The following is an 11,088-nucleotide window of genomic DNA, read 5'->3' as shown; positions in this document are numbered from 1 at the left end:
AATAACACCATGCTGCTTCTGATGACTACTGGCAGACAGCCATTGCACATCTGCATAGATCTGTGTGTTGAGCCGTCTAGCTGTCTGTTAGCGCCAGAAGGCAATTATTATCTCTCTGTACAATTCTGTTGACACAACGTGCTCTACATGCAGAAACGCAGCGATCCATGAACGCTACAAACGACGTAAGATACGTCATTGTATTCGTAAGACGCTTTCATCCAAAGCACATGCAATGCAACGTGTGGATGCACTGATTTTATTTTAGACAAATGAAGAACTTATCAAAGAAAAGACAAAATGTGAGCAGGGCCGCAAGATCTGTCAAAGCAAATTAGTGAGAAGCTGATGTGTTGTTGTGGAAACACAAAAGTCAGGCGTCTAGCCAACCGAGAATTTGTCACTGATGTCGACACTGCACAGTGCAGTGTGTCTGGCATAGGAAAAAGACACACGGGGAACAACGATCACACCTCACGCTCACATGCTTTTTGGCATGTCTACCCACTGCTAACTGCCACTAACACACAGCTTCACGGCTGTAAAAGTTCATCTGTGGAGTAGGCCCTCCACTACGGAGTTCCTAACCTTTGACCTTCTCATTCCATACTCACCCCAAACCAGGAAGAGGAGGAGGCCCTGAGTGAGTACAGGCTGTCTAGACCAGCTTGGAGCTCGAGATCACATGGAAATAACCAAATATATATGATCCAGCAAGACTTTGTTGTTTTCCAGACAGTTGTTTATGTGCAACATATGATGCAAAACTGGACGAATGGAAAATTCTTGCCCTAAATAATGAGCAAGTCCTGTGGCGAACACATTCCTCATCAATTAGTTCATGTGATTTCCTTTTCTTTGATCACAATCCAGGAAAAAAAGACCAAGAAGAAAATAATATGTGACTTCAGACGGCACGTTTTTTGCTTGAAATATGGCTTATTACAGCAAGAGGCACAGCAGGTTTCTAGTGTTGTGGTCAAAGACGTTTGTTAACAGATATCATTCTTGCCTTACACATTGCAAAATATTTTTTTAGAGGCGAAATTGTCAGAACGATGGAAATCAGATTCATTTGCTTAGTTTAACAAGACTTAAGGAGACTGATAACAACCGTTTAAAATACCTTGCTGCTCACTGATCGTATAGATACGTGTGTTGTAAACACCAGTGCAAGAGGTCAAAGGGCTACAGTATGTGTTACATTTGACTGGAATTTGCCCTTTAACTCAGCTGAAGTTCATGGCAAGTTGATGACTGGAGTAAAACCGGATCTTCTGTCTCGTTAGATAACTAACCTGACACTGGCAGGGCCACTCTGTCTTCATGCTTAACTCCATCACAGCAGGCTAATTCTAATGATACACAACAGCTATTTATCCAACCCCAAGCTTATTGGTGAGTAAACCCAGAAAGTAATGAACTCTCCTTGGACCACATGTGAGATTGGGAAGCCAATGTCTCTTTCTATAAAGCAAAAAAGCTGTGAAGCCTCTTGAGAAGACTCTCTAAATTTTCTTCAGCTAAATTCTGTGGCTTACCAATAATATTTATCTATTTTCAGAGTCTCTAGTAGCTCTCACTCTCAACAACAAGCTTCCTCAGGAGACAGGAGGGCTTCTGTGTGGTATTTCTCCCCACGGGTGATCAAGGCCCGGCAAATGATCACAGGGAGACTGGGAACATGTGTAATGAATTCAAGCTTCAGATGCTGGATCTTGGCGGTATTTCATCAATCCAGAGGCTCAATGCTCTTCCAGAACCAAAGTGCCAGTATTAAGCAGCCTCAGACCACCACCAAAGCAACAGCCAGAACAGCCTGCTGTTGCTTTGGTGGTATCGTGGCACATTCTTACCATAATTCCACTCTCAATATAAACACCACAATAACCTACAGGGCTTGGCAACACAGCATCAACCGAAACAGGAGATGTGAACCATGTCTATTGCCACAGTAAATCTGGACTAAACAAGATAGCACCCATGCTTAAACAGTTCTGTTTTTCTACTTGCACAAAGTGAAAGAGGGAAAATACAAAGCACATTTTCTCCAAAAGAAAAATGTAAACCAAAATAGATCAGACTGGGCGTTTGATGAAAGTAATATTCCTAAAGCCACGAGGAGCAGGTTGGCTGGGTTGAAATAACACTGAAAGCAAAGTTTAAAGCCCCAAACTGATAAACCTCTTTTGGAGCCCAACTGCGTGCACTCTGTCACCACAAGATGTCTGAATGACATTAATATAACAAGGTCAGGCACACATTAGTTTTTTTTTTAACTGCTTATGTAACTCAGGGCCACAGGGGAGGCTGGAGCCTATCACAGGGCAAAAGATGGGGAACACCTAGCAAAGGTCCAGCACAGACAAACAGAAACCACATGCATACCTTTGACTAATATAGAATCACCTATTAACCTAAAGCCCCAGCTGAGCAGGAAGTTCAAACCTACTTGCTATGAGGCAACAGCGCTAACCACTGATAAAAAATAGTCAGTGTTACCTTTATTACCTGATTGTGTATTTTCATATTATTTATGCAGCTTATATTGTGGGAAAGCTAAAACTTCCTTGGTGGGCACCAGAGTTCTTATATACAGGAAATGTGTAAGTTTCAGTAGCCTACAGTTAGCTTCCCCTTTAGCTTTAGCTAAAGGAACATTTTAAAGCAGTGATACCAACCAGCTAACAAGTGCTTGTGTTTTCTTTATTGTGATTAGCTAAGCAACGTGGCAACTGAAAATATATCCAGAATGCATGTGCCAAAAACTAGAGCAGGAATGGCCAATAGCAACCACCTTCAAACTATTTAACCGCCCAACAAAGAAAAAAAAAAGCTTTGTTCCCAACAGATAATTATTAAGGCAGTTATATGAGAAATGTGGGTAAATATGCTAATAGACATTCTAAAAAGTCTAATACATTTTTAAAATTATTTGTGTACTGCAATAATTTACAGAGGATCTTTGTCTTTGCAATGTACCCATACCTAAATAAGCAAACCAGCTGGGTAGCAAATACATTTAAAATATGGACTCTTCTCATGTTCTCAACAGCTACATCAAAACAAAATTGCACCATGGTTTCGACCCAGCGTGCCACCATGAAGTAATCCAGTCCAGAGATATAGTAAACTTCAACCATAGACATAGTTAGTAATAGTACCGTATAGTACAGCCAACCTTATACTGTCTAAGGCTTGGAAATCAGTTCATGGCTCTGCTTATATAGTAAGTAAGTAAAATTTATTTATATAGCGCTTTTCACAGATAAAAATCACAAAGTGCTTTACAACACAGGAGATGGAAATATAAAACAATGTAACAGTAAATAAAACAGTAATGTAAAACAATAAAAACAACATAAGAGGAAATTAATATCTTGATGTAAATCTGCACAGAGCAGTAAATCTCAGAGCAGCAGCAGCAGCACAGGTCAACTGTACACAAATCTATTGGAGCGCACTATAGAAATCTACACCTTTCCTCACCCATAAAAACCAACTTTAACCCCTGACTGTACTTATTTTTCTGTTTAGCTGTGGAAGAAGTCACTTACCTACACTATATTTTTTTAAATTCCCTTTGTTCCTTTCTGGTTGTCTTCTACATAACAGTGTTCAAACTGTGTGAATTAACTAGAATTAGAATTCAGGTTGAAACAGAGTTTGTATTCACTTGTATTATTTTATTATCATATTAATAGGTCATGAAGTTCAGTTAGCTTTTCACAAAGATAGTTGGTAAAAATGCCCCCCAAAAATCTAATTTTTACTTATACTTGGAGTACATTTTAGAGCCTGTACTTCTTCACTTTCACTTGAGTAAAGAAGTTGAAAGAATACTTCAGTTTTTACTGAAGTATTACTTGAATCGAGAATGTCTGACATGATTAATGGTTGTAATGGGGTTTGCACTTTTAAACTCTTATCCCCCTAAAAATGTCACATACAGTGCCTTAGGTCTTTTTGAGTGTTTACAGGCTGCCAGGCACATGTACAGGACATACTTCATATTCCTCACATTAGGAAACAAATAGAAGAGTAGAAACCGCAAGACCTCTGGGGCTTTTTAAGCACATGCCTGCTGCTGCTATTGGACACAACAATCACCCAGTGGTAAGCAATCCCAGCAGTACCCAAAGGAAATTATTTAGCTTTGTAGGAGTGTTATGACAAGGGCATAACCTGACTCTAGACGTAAGACAATATTTCAACACCTTATTTCCCATTGGGAGTTCGTACAGGTTATTACTCAGTAAACTTTGTTGGTACTGAGAACGTTGGTAGGGAAGCAAACACTGATGGATCTTTCAGCACTCAGCAGAGACAGCAGCGTCTCACAAACCAGCCAAAGCTTGCATTTTTCCTTACCCACCTTCGGTGAGTCTGGCATAACAGGCTCTTTTCTCAGATTGACTTCATGTGTCAACAAGGCAGACCTCCCCTGACTTGGAGAAGATTCAGATGGCCACAAAGTTGTGCCCTGTGTGGCCTCTGGCTTTCGCCGATGCGTTGGCCAAAAAGGGTGCATGCACGCACGGTGTGATGCCTGCCATTGGGCAAACGATAAAAGAGAATAAGATGTGGCATCTATATCCTCCAAGCCACATTTCAGACTGTAAAGGTAATCATCATGAGGAAATAATGTCCAGCATTGCTTTTTAAAGCATATTAGACCTCTCCACCGAAGGCAAGGTGGTTTTAGCATTTATTAAGGAATCAGAGAATCAAATAAATCCATAATGTAGATCTCCGGTGTATTTTGGAGAAAAAAAAGAAACCCCTCCTCCTTACCAGCCGCTACTACACCGCTACTAAAACACACATGTCTCAAATCACAGAACACAAAGCATTCAGAGAATTTGACCAGCATAGCAGATGGTTTTTCCATGAGAGGACATTGATGCTCTTGGTCTGATGACATGCTACAACTGGACTCAGACAGAAAGGTATGTCCTCCGTCTAGACCTGTGAGGATACCTTGGAACTCAATGTACGCCATCTGAATCATTCTTTGCACTTTTTGCGATGGATGAAACGTAATCCTGTTGACTTTGGTGAAACTGAACTAACCTTCTATCTAGGTCAAAGTTTCCCTTTACTCCTCAAAATATCTCTATAAGTATTGGAAAGAAGTTAAAGCCTAGTAGTTCTTCAAGTCTTGCTTGGAGTGCTTGAGTGAAATGTCGTCACATCACACAAGGGGTTTATGTCCTATTTATGATGAATAGTAAAAGGTTTGATGACCTCAAAATGTTTCAGTTAAGCACTAAGATCAGGTAAAAATGTCATTCTTTCTTTTGTTTTCTGTGCGGCACCACAACTCTGTTATTCTAGGCTTGTTAAACCAGTAAATATGTGAGGAGTCGGTTTCAGAGTGACTGCGTAAAACCAAATTTAAGCCACACACTAACAACACATTACATTCCCCGTGGGTGATAACAGAAACAGGTGGATACAGTTTTTGCACTCTTTCAAGCCAAGGGAGATAACACAAACATGACTTGAAGTGTTTATTCTGCCTTACAGTAAGTATGTTTGACCACCCGTTAAATGGACCAATGCGTGACCACGGGTAGAGAGAAGGAAATCATCCCGTGGCTGGGAAATGATTTCGTGCGGCCACTGAACGTCAGAGGAGCTTGTTTAAACAGACCCAAATCGAGAGACTTAATGATCATGCTGACAGCAGTCAAACGAGATGTCTATTGAAGCTGGTGTGCCGCAGATGAGAATTGTGCAGCTGCTGAGAGAAAGGAAGGCACGTTGCGGTCGCCGTCTCTTTATGCAAGTTCCAGAGAAAAGAGGCGTGCAGGGTTCATTTTTAAAGCTGAATTCAATATTTGTTCTCCCACCAAACCTAAACCAACAGAATATAGGATATGCAGTCCCCGTGGCAGCCTGCTGTGTTATTCCTGCCACCTCAGTCGTGTTCTACCATTAGCACTAACGTCATCCCAATTAGACGTCGGCATCCGGACACAGAACAGCTCACACTTAAAGGCCAGTTAGTCGTTTTGTAAGGTAGTGGTGAGTTTAGATTGGATTCTTAATGTAATCACACCTTTTTTAAAGCACTTTTTGCTGATTTGATGTTTCCCTAAAACTCCAGGCTCTCTCTGCACATGCCTAACACGTGCTGACCAGCGCTTGATGTGGATATGCAAAGAAAGCAGCATAGGGAAAAGACTTACAGTTCTGTCTGTATTCTAAAATAAAAAGAATTCACACTATTCCAGCTGAATTGATCTTTGGTAAGAAGCCACTTCCTTGCTATTCTTGCTGGATAATTTTGAAAGGATCCCTGGAAAAACTTAAAAAACTTAATGTACTTCATAGGCTTTGACCTGCCCTCTGGGTGTTTCTTATGTTCATACCCAGCATTCCCTGGGCTTTAACTGTGCTGAGACCGCATAGTGTGTAAAATGTTCTCAAGTCTTTGGGCCTCTTTATCTGATAGAGACTTGGTCTGCTGCTACATTTTGATCCCTCTAACTTAGACCAGGCCAAAGCAAAGACGACAATCCAGATATCAAAAGCTCTGAAGAGTCTCTGTACTCTGTGTTCTTAGGAAGGGTTCACTTCGGTTGGTTATGCAACCAAGCATGTCCATCACCGTAGATGTTTTCTTTTTCTATTCCGTATAAAACTAGCACAACATGTTACGGAATACTTCATCCTCTATGTTGAAGTACAGCTCATTCAGAACTCTGCTGCTCGAGTCCTCACTAAGACCAAAACAGTGGACCACATCAGTCCAGCTCTGAGGTCTTTACACTGGCTGCCTGTCCGTCAGAGGATAGACTTTAAAGTTCTGATGCTGGCCTATAAAGCTCTGAATGGTTTAGGACCAAAATACATCAGTGACCTCCTGACCCAGTATGAACCATCCAGATCCCTCAGGTCATCTGGATCCGGTCTTTTATCAGTTCCCAGAGTCAGAACCAGACATGGAGAAGCTGCATTCAGCTTTTATGCTCCTTATATCTGGAACAAACTCCCAGAAAGCCTCAGATCAGCTGAAACACTCAGTTTATTTAAATCCAGGTTGAAGACTCACCTGTTCTCAGCTGCATTTGAATAAAGCACCAAATCCACACTTTAAGCTTAAATTTCAAAACTTACATTTTAACTACTGATTTTATCTGTTTTGATTTTATATACAGATATATATATATACTGTTTTGTTTGTTTGTTTGTTAATTAGTTAGTTAGTTTGTTTGCTGGCTTTAATCAATTATAAATCATGCTTTTTATTTGTTTTTGTTTCTAATGTCTCTGTAAAGCACTTTGAATCACCTTGTTGTTGAATTGTGCTATACAAATAAACTTGCCTTGCCTATGTTTGAAATGGAATATTCTTCTACATTTAAATGATGATGATCAGGTTTCTAGAAAATGATGTGTCAAAGTCAGAAAATATTAGAAAAAAGACAGGATACTAACCTCTGAGATTCCCTGGCTACCAAATGCAATGCACAAAATCTTACTGCGGATTTTTTTCTGAAAAAGTTACAAATGATGCAACATTTGCTTCTTGCATGAGAAGACAAATGCCCATCTCAGTTGGACCTGATAACTCTCTAATGCATGTGAGACTGAAGGAAAAAAAATAGAACAGACAGAGGGTGTATTTTCTTTTACTGTAATTGTCCAGGTGAATTTATGGTAACAAAAATATTCTGCCTCACCTGTATGCTCTCCAGTAGCACCTTTTCCTGAATCAAACTGAGAATTTTATGTGAGAAAGTCTGAGCTTTGAACAATGTCCTGACCTGGTTTTTTCCAACACTGACTGGAATTCTTGTGTGAAACTTGCTGAACCAAACACCAAACCAAACACTGCATAAACAATGTTCTTATAGTCACTAAAAAGCTTTACAGCTTGTACCTTATACTCAAATAATAAATCTCCTTTCAGTTTGAGTCTTGTTTGTTGTTCACTAAGACCAACACTTTTAAAATGACATCTAAGAGGCTTATAAGGCCACGATATGATTGCATAAAGGGAAGAAAGAGAAGGATGATTGTGCAGAATGAAAAAGCAAACCTCTGCCATTGATTTAAGACTTCCCAGTCAGGATAACTATGGCTATCCTCCACATTTCAGCACATGAGAGAATAAGATAAAATATTTTGGAGGGAATACTGGCCATCCTTCCTACTGTGGTTATAGAGCATTTGCTTTCTGAAGAAGGTCACAAAGGTTACTGTGATGAAACTTGTGGAAATCTGTTTTGTTTTATCTCAAGGGTCAAAAAGCACAACCCTGCTTTTACAAGAATGACTTCATATGACACATTTAATATTATGCCTCTATTCACTTTTGGGCATCTGATTATTGTGGAGAAAGAAACAGGCTGTCTCTTCAGTTGGCCTTTAAGCAACAGAAATCTCACGTGGGATGCACATGATGGTTCAGACAAGCAGTAATCTGAGAGCAACATCAGACAGCAAACAGTACGTCTGACCGAGCGACTTTCCCAAGCCCACAGGAAGTGATGGGAAAAATAAGGGGCAGAAGCTCATCTTTTTTCATCTAACACAGTCGTCTTATATCCCCTCCGTGTCTAATTTTAGCTTCGTCAGTCCCAGTCTGAAACTGGCATTAGGTCAAGTACAGCTTTAGCATTAGGGTGAAATATTCCTCTTGTGTTTGGATGTCGTAGTTCCTGTCTCTGCTCTGTGTGTCCACATAATCTGTCTCATCTGTGGTATGTAAACCATCTTAGACAGAGCTTGTTTTTTGGAAGCACACACTCTTCAGATCCCAATGTAGCGATTACAAAAAGTCCCGTCCTACCCAGAGCTACAGATCTTATAATTATCTTGACAGTGAAAAACGTTGATAAACACTACAATTAGGATTCTATGAATAGGAAAGATTTCATTTGCATAATGCCCCTTTTAAATTTCACGTCTATGTTCAAAAGTGACTTTTGATGCAAGTGCATGTGGCCCATCATGCACACACTCCTGTCAAGTATACACATGTGGAGCGTCTTCCCAGTCGCGGCGTAGATTGCAGCCATTTCCACGCCTGTGATGGATCCAAACACGGATCAGTCAATCAGTCTGTCAGCCAGTCCTGCAGAGAGGTGTGATTCACTCCTTTGGGCTGCGTGACTCAAAGCCCTCTCTTCCCTGCCCCCTCACGTCCCCCTCTTCCTCCCACTGTCCTGAGCGGTCTTGAGCTTGCCATTTGACCTGCTGCCAATTTGGATCTTCTCCCCCAAGGGTCAGCTGTGGGATTGTATACAGCATTTCTACATAGCAACAGTCTGTTGACTTACACTCTGAGGAATGCAGAAATGACAAACAGGTGGCAATGGACGTGGACCGATTTGTAATTTTCCATTAAAATGACACGTTGCACTTTTTCCTCACAGTTATTCCACATACTCTTAATCGATAGTTTAAGTTTTAAATCACTTTGATACAGGCACAAAACTGTCAGCTCTAGCGAGAATTAACACGTGCAGGTTGTTGTTTTTGGAAGGTAAAGAATCGACTCTTTCATAAAGTAGCTTTGAAAAAAAAAAAGACTGTGAAATTCCTTCAAATTGGTCCAGAAATGAAAAAGAAAAACAGAAATTGCCATGTCCAGCTAAAGTATCACGCAATGACTGAGCCCAAGTGGGTGGTTCTTCTGCCAGGCGTTAAAGAGGACCAGATGACGGGGTGATACACTTTCGGCCGAGGGCTTTCTGATATTTTGTGGGAAGATGGGAAAAGAGAAGCAGAGCTGCAGATGTTGATGCTTCTTGAGCTGACATGAAGTCATATTTCTGCTTGTCTCAATTCACATTGAGCACTGGCTGATTGCGATCAGACAAGATGGGCTCCACGGCTTGTCGAGCCTTTGTCGGTTCCTGTATTTACCGATCTCTCCGGACCTGCCACTGCATCATATTTATAATGGGGTGCGAAGCGATCCCCTGGACGGCCCAGACCGAGAGGGAAATGAGGTTGCAACAAAATGACCTCAGATTCTAAGAACTAAAGGAGTTTGCCCTGAGAGTTTTCCAATGAGACACATTCTGCCCCGAGGGTCTGTAAAACAGCTTTCCTGTTCCTCTCCGCGTGAGCTTTGAAATCATTTCTCCACTTTCTCACTTTCTTTGCAAAGTAGAATGTAAGACTGTAATAAAAGCAGTCACTAAAGTCAAACGAGAAGGAAAGTTAGGCTGGCCAGTGTACAGACGCATGGTGTCATGTAAGCTCGGGAGCCAAACACCACAGAGCAGCTCACACACAGGGAGGGGCGTCCGCTCTCTGCATAGCCCACAAGAACCAGAAAAGTCCCCTTAAACATTTGCAAAGGACCACGTAAGCTTTGCTGTGTTGCTTTATCAGTACCTGTTCTTAATGAGGATCTCAACCCCAATCGACCAGTCAAAAATCACAGTCAAGCAATGGTCTTGTGTTCATGGCTGAAAAATTACATCTGAACAATCGGGATTCACTCGGAGAATGGCAAGGCTCAGCCTAGACACCGTCATTAACCCCAGGCTGGAGTAAATGGCAATTGTTGGTAACCCTCATCATAGTTTCTTCAGAGACGTTATCTGATCCAAACCGTAAATCAGTTTACAGCAGTGAAGGATTTCTGGCATTAGTCGGAAAACGTTCTAATCAAGGAATGACGTGTTCCCTGTGTTTTCATATGGAAACTAATCAACATTTCTTTTTGTGTGTAATTAAGGGAAATCAAACATTTTGGGAAAGTGATTATTTATACTTTGAGTACCAGTTGCCAGGTAACTGAAAGTGTACTTTTTGAATGGATTAAACAAAGATAAGAGTCTCTGTCTTTTTATGAATCTTGTGCCTCTAAAAGGAAAGAAAAATCGGACTCGTCAGACGTGAATCAGCTCTCTGTGCAAGTTTCAAGTTCATGTTAAAATCACAAATGCTCACATGGAAGTCTTCAGAAAGGAGTTAATAAAGTTTTGTATTTTCTAATTGTTTTTTTTATTTTTAGTTCATTTTGACTTTTTGTTTGTAATTTGTTTTTAATTCTTTTTGTGTGGATTGCATATTTCAGAGTCAGGATTTAGGAAAATCAGCGTAGATGTTACAATAAAA

Source organism: Rhamphochromis sp. 'chilingali', assembly GCF_963969265.1.
Source record: "Rhamphochromis sp. 'chilingali' genome assembly, chromosome: 21".
NCBI classification, from domain to species: domain Eukaryota; kingdom Metazoa; phylum Chordata; class Actinopteri; order Cichliformes; family Cichlidae; genus Rhamphochromis; species Rhamphochromis sp. 'chilingali'.
The sequence above is the reverse complement of the archived record's forward strand: the minus strand, read 5'-3'. Positions refer to the sequence as shown.